Source organism: Nicotiana tabacum, chromosome 4, assembly GCF_000715075.1.
Source record: "Nicotiana tabacum cultivar K326 chromosome 4, ASM71507v2, whole genome shotgun sequence".
Taxonomy (NCBI): Eukaryota; Viridiplantae; Streptophyta; class Magnoliopsida; order Solanales; family Solanaceae; genus Nicotiana; species Nicotiana tabacum.
The window spans coordinates 61,097,519-61,104,638 of NC_134083.1; positions in this window are offsets into that span (position 1 = coordinate 61,097,519).

A 7,120-nucleotide genomic window follows, 5' to 3' on the forward strand; every position below is an offset into this window, starting at 1 on the left:
CACAACCCAAAAGTATAGTTTAGTGGTCAAGGGGGTTCAAAACTTTTATAAGGTTATTATATGTTCAATTCCCACTAGCTACAATCTTTTTTAACTTATTTCTTTTTGAGATCCTACTTCCGCCACTGTGTGCATGTATAATAAATGTAAATATGGATGTATATATATATTTTCAATATTCGCGTCTTATTGTAGGAAAATGTGCAGGGTGACTATGACAGGAAAGAAATTAAGAATTATACAATCTCAATCAAGTGAGATACATTTGACAAAGTTGGTAGGTTTCAAACTGCTTTTGTTAAGGTGTAGTATGTGTTAATACATGCATGAACCAGCAGCTTAATTATGACCTTAATAGGAGACATATTATAGTGCTTAACGACATTATATATTACAATTAGAGTAAGTTTACTCATCTAGTTTAGACGACCTCACATGGAGATTTCCTTATTTAAATATCTACTTGGTCCTTTTTAAGGAAGAAAACATGTTAGGAATCAAAATAGCCGTGATTCCACATTTGGGCTTTTGGCAAATTACATATTGGACCCTGACTGAAAATAGAGCACGTGCGCTGCGTGTGTCAGAGACCAAAGAAATCAAGAGTTAAATAATACGTTCATTGCATTCTAGAGTTAGGCTAGATTTTGTAGAAACTTTCCCTCTCTGGTCTCTCTCTTCCCCTCAACCATTTCTCTCTGCGGCTCTGTCTTCCCATCCCCTTTCTTTCTGTTACTATCCTTAGTTGTTATTACCTTTCAATGTAATTCCTTTGTTATCAGAATAAATATTTCAATCTGTTATTTCTATATTTAGTTGGGGATATTGGATCCATAACATTGGTGCTTTCATTGACTCCATCTACCATGGTGGACCTATCTCAAGCCCCAGTAATGGGTCGTTTTAGCGGTGAGAATCCTCTGAATTGGGTTCTTCAGGTAGAGAAGTATTTCACCTTCTATAAGATTTCGTCGGAGCATAAACTGTCATGGGCTTCATTTTATTTGGATGGCGAGGCTTTGAAATGGTATCATTGGTTATTTCTAAACAAACAACTTGCAGGTTGGGACCATTTCGTGGACAAATTGTTTATTCATTTTCGAGGTCGAAATCGGGATGCACCTGATAGGCGTTTAGCCTTTCTCTGGCAGTTTACCACAGTGGATGCTTATCCGGCACGGGCTGCGACTATTCCGTCATGGAGCAACATGGCTAACTTGCCCTTGCCTCAGTACTGGAATGCGCCTTCAGAGAACAGCAACCTGAAAGTTTTTCATATTTTGTTTTAAATTTCTTACCCACAAGGTGTTTGCGAAAAAGCCAAATAGGGGAACTAAAACTGTTATAGTTACTGAATCGATACTAACAACACCTGAGGAGACCTGCAATTCAGTTTTGGAGGAGGACAAAGAGGAATTTGAACCCCGTTTTTCGCAATACTTGGTTGAACCATCTGAATACAACAACAACAATGGGGCATGCAAGGTGTTCGATGAATTATCTGATTGGTCTAAAGATGTTATTCAGGAGCCGAATGCTATGCAGGAGCCACAAAAGGAGCTTACTTTAACAACAAAGACCCATTTCCCTAATGATTCGATGTATCATGTCGCTCCGATTAATGCGGCAAACAATAATGCTAATGTTGTTGAAAATGAAGGCATAGATAATAAAGAAAATGTTGTTACTGCAATCATAGAGAAGTCTCCACTCTATATTGGTTTTGCATTCTCTATTTCTGGTAACCTCATCATGATTGCTAGTCGATATGGACTTGGGCTAGTCCAAAACTTAGAGGCGATGTGTCTCAACTCGCACTTTGGAGTTGTGATTTCGGCTAAGAACTGGTGAGAATTGTCTGACGTAGAACTGTCTATTCGGGCAACTTGGGCTTTTTAATTTTAAGCATATATAAGGAGGGTATAGGTGATGAAAGCTCCGACCTGCCTCCCCCATACATGCTGCCACCAAGCCGTATCGAACGAGCTACCTTGGGGGCAACCTCAAGGGCCTGCCTAGATGACTCAAAGGAGTGTCAAAGGTATCCATACGAGTTTGAGAACTCTATGGACGGCGCAACGCCTTCGGGCTAGCATTGGGCATCAAAGTGGCGCTGGAGGCTCGATGTGTGGGACGTCCAGCCCCGCGGGCTGCCGAATGTTGGAAGGAGACCTTCGTGCAGATTGGATACTTGACGCACCTATCTTAGGGGCATCATGTGTCGACTTGTGAGCATGGCTCGGGTTCAACCATGCAAGCAAGGGTCCGTTGGCCTAAAGGTGCAGATATGGGAAGACACTGCACTATTCGGGATGGAAGCGTGTCGCGAGGGCAATGTATGGGCATGGCACGAAAGACGCGGGTGACAATGGCCAAGGGCTAAAGGTTGCCTTACTCGGACGAGGCACGAGCTAGTTGCGGATGCACTAGGCGAGTGTCAAGCTTGAGGATTGGGCTGTGCACGCGGGAGCGATGCTCAGTCTTGGGCTAAGGACAAGACATGTCCTAAGCCAATCCCCCAGGGCGCGCATGGATTGTGATCCTAAGATGAAGCGCCACGACATGTCTAGGGCCAAGGGCCTAGACATCTTACGGGCGGCACAAATTGGGGTGAGCCTACGGGCGAGTTCTACCAAGAGGCACAGGATCGTGCTTGAAAACCTGGGAAAGGACAAAGGCTGGCCTACAGCGAGGGGAACTGCAGGCGCCGCACGGGCGAGCATGTGCCGCTACCCAATATAAGGAAATGGGCCCGTGACACTTGGTATCATAGCTGATTAAGGCCATACTATGCCATGGCACAAGGTCAAGGCAAAGGGTGGATATGACGAGTGCATTTTGGATGTCAGTGCGGAGATCATGTTAAAGCAGAGATTGATGTTCATATGCCACCAAAGATCAAGAACCCGATACTGATGGTCGAAGAAAGAAATGGGTGATTCCATTGTCTTTCGAAAGTCTAGGTCACTATGGAATGAGGTGATATACCGATGAGTTGGATGGTCAAAAGAAGGCCATGTTTGACAGGTCGTACAACCATGTGGCAAAAGAGTGGGAGCCATGGACTATAAACTTTGGGCATGATCATAGCGGAGATCTTGCCAAGGATCCGTGCGACGCATTAGTTGAGTGTCTTTTCTACGGGTTAGACTTTTGGACTGCCTGAGGGCATTGCCAAGGTGAGGAGACGGATTCGAGGGTATAGCGAAGCTTCAGAATTTGGCGAATTTCCAAGTTAGAAGGTGTCATTCTGGAAAGAAGTATGTCGAATGATCGGAGGACCGCTGAGAGTCCAAGTGCGAGGCACAACCGAACCGGGAAGCCGTGCTAGCAGGACCAAGAGGGTACATGTCTATAAGGCGAGTATTGAAGTACTACCGGGAGCATTGGCTACTTGCTGAGGAAGTGACAGTTGGAAAACAAAGAGCTTTATTCGGGAATGCGGCGATGTTATGACATTGGGAATGTAGTACTCACCAAAGGTCATCCCAAGAGCTGGCCGAATGCCAAGTGGGATGACAGAGCTAAGATGTATCCTCCACATTGAGTGTGGGAGGATCCCGCCTATGCAAGAGGCATATGGGCAAAGTCGTGAGTCTGGAAGCAAACACATCTTCAAAGGTAGTGAGGGCAAGGAAAAGTTACGGGAGCAAAAAGCTATGGGAGCTATGCCAAGAGGGCGTTTCAATGCTACGGGAGCGAAAAGCTACGGGAGCTATGCCAAGAGGGCGTTTTAATGCTACGGGAGCGAAAGGCTACGGGAGCCATGCCAGAGGGAATTTTAAGGCTACGGGAGCTGCACCAGAAAGCACATTGAGGTGCTAACCATTGAAGAAAAGGCTGCAGACGGACATGAAGGCCGTGAGGGTCATGGTATAGTTGACTAGTATGACTCAACTACAAAGTGAGATACCAGAGGGTGCAAGTGCGGAGGCAGTTTCCAAGAGAACACCGAATGGAGGTGAAGTGCAGAGGCACGCTTGGAAGATACTTGGGAGAGAAGTGCATGGGGGTACGACTCCTTTTGAGACAGGACTTCGAGGAAGTCCAACTCACAGGACAAATGGAGCTGAAATGGGCATACCTAAGGGGGCAGACTCCGGGATGTCGTAGGCCATGATGTGTCATCGGGGATGATGACATTATGAGTGTGGGAGGATGTCACAACTCGCACTTTGGAGTTGTGATTTCGGCTAAGAACTAGTGAGAAAAGGCTCTTCTGATTGTCTGACGTAGAACTGTCTACTCGGGCAACTTGGGCTTTTTAATTTTAAGCATATATAAGGGGGTATAGGTGATGAAAGCTCCGCCCTGCCTCCCCAACACATGCTGCCACCAAGCCGTATCGAACGAGCTACCTTGGGGGCAACCTCAAGGGCCTGCCTAGATGACTCAAAGGAGTGTCAAAGGTATCCATACGAGTTTGGGAACTCTATGGACGGCGCAACACCTTCGGGATAGCGTTGGGCATCAAAGTGGCGCTGAAGGCTCGATATGTGGGACTGCCAGCCCCGCGGGCTGCCGAATGTTGGAAGGAGACCTCCGTGCAGATTGGATACTTGACACACCTATCTTAGGGGCACCATGTATCGACTTGTGAGCATGGCTAGGGTTCAACCATGCAAGCAAGGGTCCGTTGGCCTAAAGGTGCAGTTGTGGGGTGACACTACACTATTCGGGATGGAAGCGTGTTGCAAGGGCAATGTATGGGCATGGCACGAAAGACGCGCATGACAATGGCCAAGGGCTAAAGGTTGCCTTACTCGGGCGAGGCACGAGCTAGTTGCGGATGCACTAGGCGAGTGTCAAGCTTGAGGATTGGGCTGTGCACGCGGGAGCGATGCTCAGTCTTGGGCTAAGGACAAGACATGTCCTAAGCCAATCCCCCAGGGCGCGCATGGATTGTGATCCTAAGATGAAACGCCACGACATGTCTAGGGCCAAAGGCCTAGACATCTTACGGGCGGCACAAGTTGGGGCGAGCCTCATGGGCGAATCCCACCATCAGGCACATGATCGTGCTTGAAAACCTGGGAAAGGACAAAGGCTGGCTTGCAGCGAGGTGAACTGCAGACGCCGCACGGGCGAGCAGGTGCTGCTACCCAATGTAAGGAAATGGGCTTATGACACGATGTCTTGTATGCGTTCTGCTTGCACTTACGACCAACTTCTAAACATAGGTATATTTAGTCACTTAGGTGACCTTGGTCATGCTGATCTTGTCTTACCATTGCATCGATATCCACCTGATCAATTCAGATTAGACTTTCCATTTGACACTGGCTCTAGTTTGCTTACCACGTTCCTTAGAGTTACAAAAGATTATGTATTATGTGGTGCCTCGAGCAACATTAAGCGTGATAAGTTCGTGACATTCACCGTGTGGAATTCTTGCACTGCACCTTTGAAATTTCGATTCAGAAATACATACAGTGTTCGCCAGTATATTCTATTAGGAGTTGCTTTCGACATGCTTTCTAACGAGGTGTTTTAGGGAATTGGAATGGAGAGACAGTAAGTCTTAGTGTCGAGAACTATGGCTTGGACATACAATTTTTGAAGTGGTTCGACACTAGGCATGCTTTTATGGTTGATTTTAGTTGTACAACTCTTCCTAATGTTCCTTTAAGCTCTAAATCGAACTCGCATACATCGTTTGACAAAATTACTAAAAGGAGTAGAGGTTTGGTTGCAATGTCGTACTTTTAGACTGTGAGAGACATGGAACGTACATGTCTGTATCCGATTTTCCCATGCTCTTATCCACAGACTGTGCATAAAATAATAAAAATTGTCACTGTGATAGCATCTAATATTGAGGGTGTGGATTATGTGGCTGGGCTTGAAGGTCTATTACTGAAGGTGAAAATTTCTGAGATGAAGGCTTGGGCATTGGAGGTACATTCACTTTTGAAAACCTTAAGCAGGAAAGTGTCCGATTATATATGGCTACTAGCCAGAATAGCGATGTGCAAAACTTGTTGGTGTTCTGGTTTCTATAATGTAGACTTGTTGGTTGCATTCAATGGTGCACTTAGAGATGGGATTGTTTTATTATATTGGGGTCCTGATGCTTCCCAAGCAGATTGTTTCAATGATGCCATTTCTATAGGGTCATTTCAAGCTTTAAGACTTGGAATTCTTATGGTTGCTTCAGATGGTAATCAAGGAAGTCAAAGTTTATATACAAATCTAGCTCTATGGACGTTCATTGTTGCTGGCAGTTATACTAACATCGATTCTACACATGCACTAGAGGAAAGGCTTAGTTTATATGATATGATTGTATTGTGGTTAGAAGGAATTACTGACTCGAATCTTGAGGGCAAGGTTCTTATTCAGGACGGGGGTATTGTTATGAATCAAAATAGTCGTGATTTCATATTTGGGCTTTTGGCAAATTACATTTGGGACCCTGGCTGAAATAGAGCATGTGTATTGCACGTGATAAAGACCAAGGAAATCAGGAGATAAATAATACGTTCATTGCATTCTAGTGTTAGGCTGAATTTTGTAGAAACTTCCCTTCTCTGGTCTCTCTATTCCCCTTAACTCTTTCTCTCTATGGCTCTGTCTTCCCATCCATTTTCTTTCTGTTACTATCCTTAGTTATTATTACTTTTCAGTGTCAATATTTCAATCTGTTATGTAATTATGGCCAATAGTTTGGCTAATGGAGTCCATCTCTTATAAGAATAAGCATCTTTGCAAAATGTAGACTTTGTTGTCAATATTCTTTGGGACCCAAAAATATTGCATTGTGTGGTGGACATCATTTGCACAAGTTGTATCTCTTCTTTTATACCTAAGAGGCCAAGACTTTTTTGCCTATAAAAGGGAAGGTCATAAGTTTATTTTAGACACACCAACAAGACTTGAGTCTTCATTTCTTATTTTTTTCCTTTCTTCCTTTATTAAGAGTGTTTTGTATGAGAGTTAAGTGTTGGGAAGCACTTGTGTGAACCCTTTCTTTGGAGTGATTTTGTGAGGTTATTCTCTTAGAGTTTTTGGGATTAATTTGAGTGTTTACTCTAAGTTTGTACTCTTATTGGTATAGTGAAATTGCTCTTCTTCGCTTGTGGACGCATGTCACTTTGACCGAACCACGTTAAATTTGTGT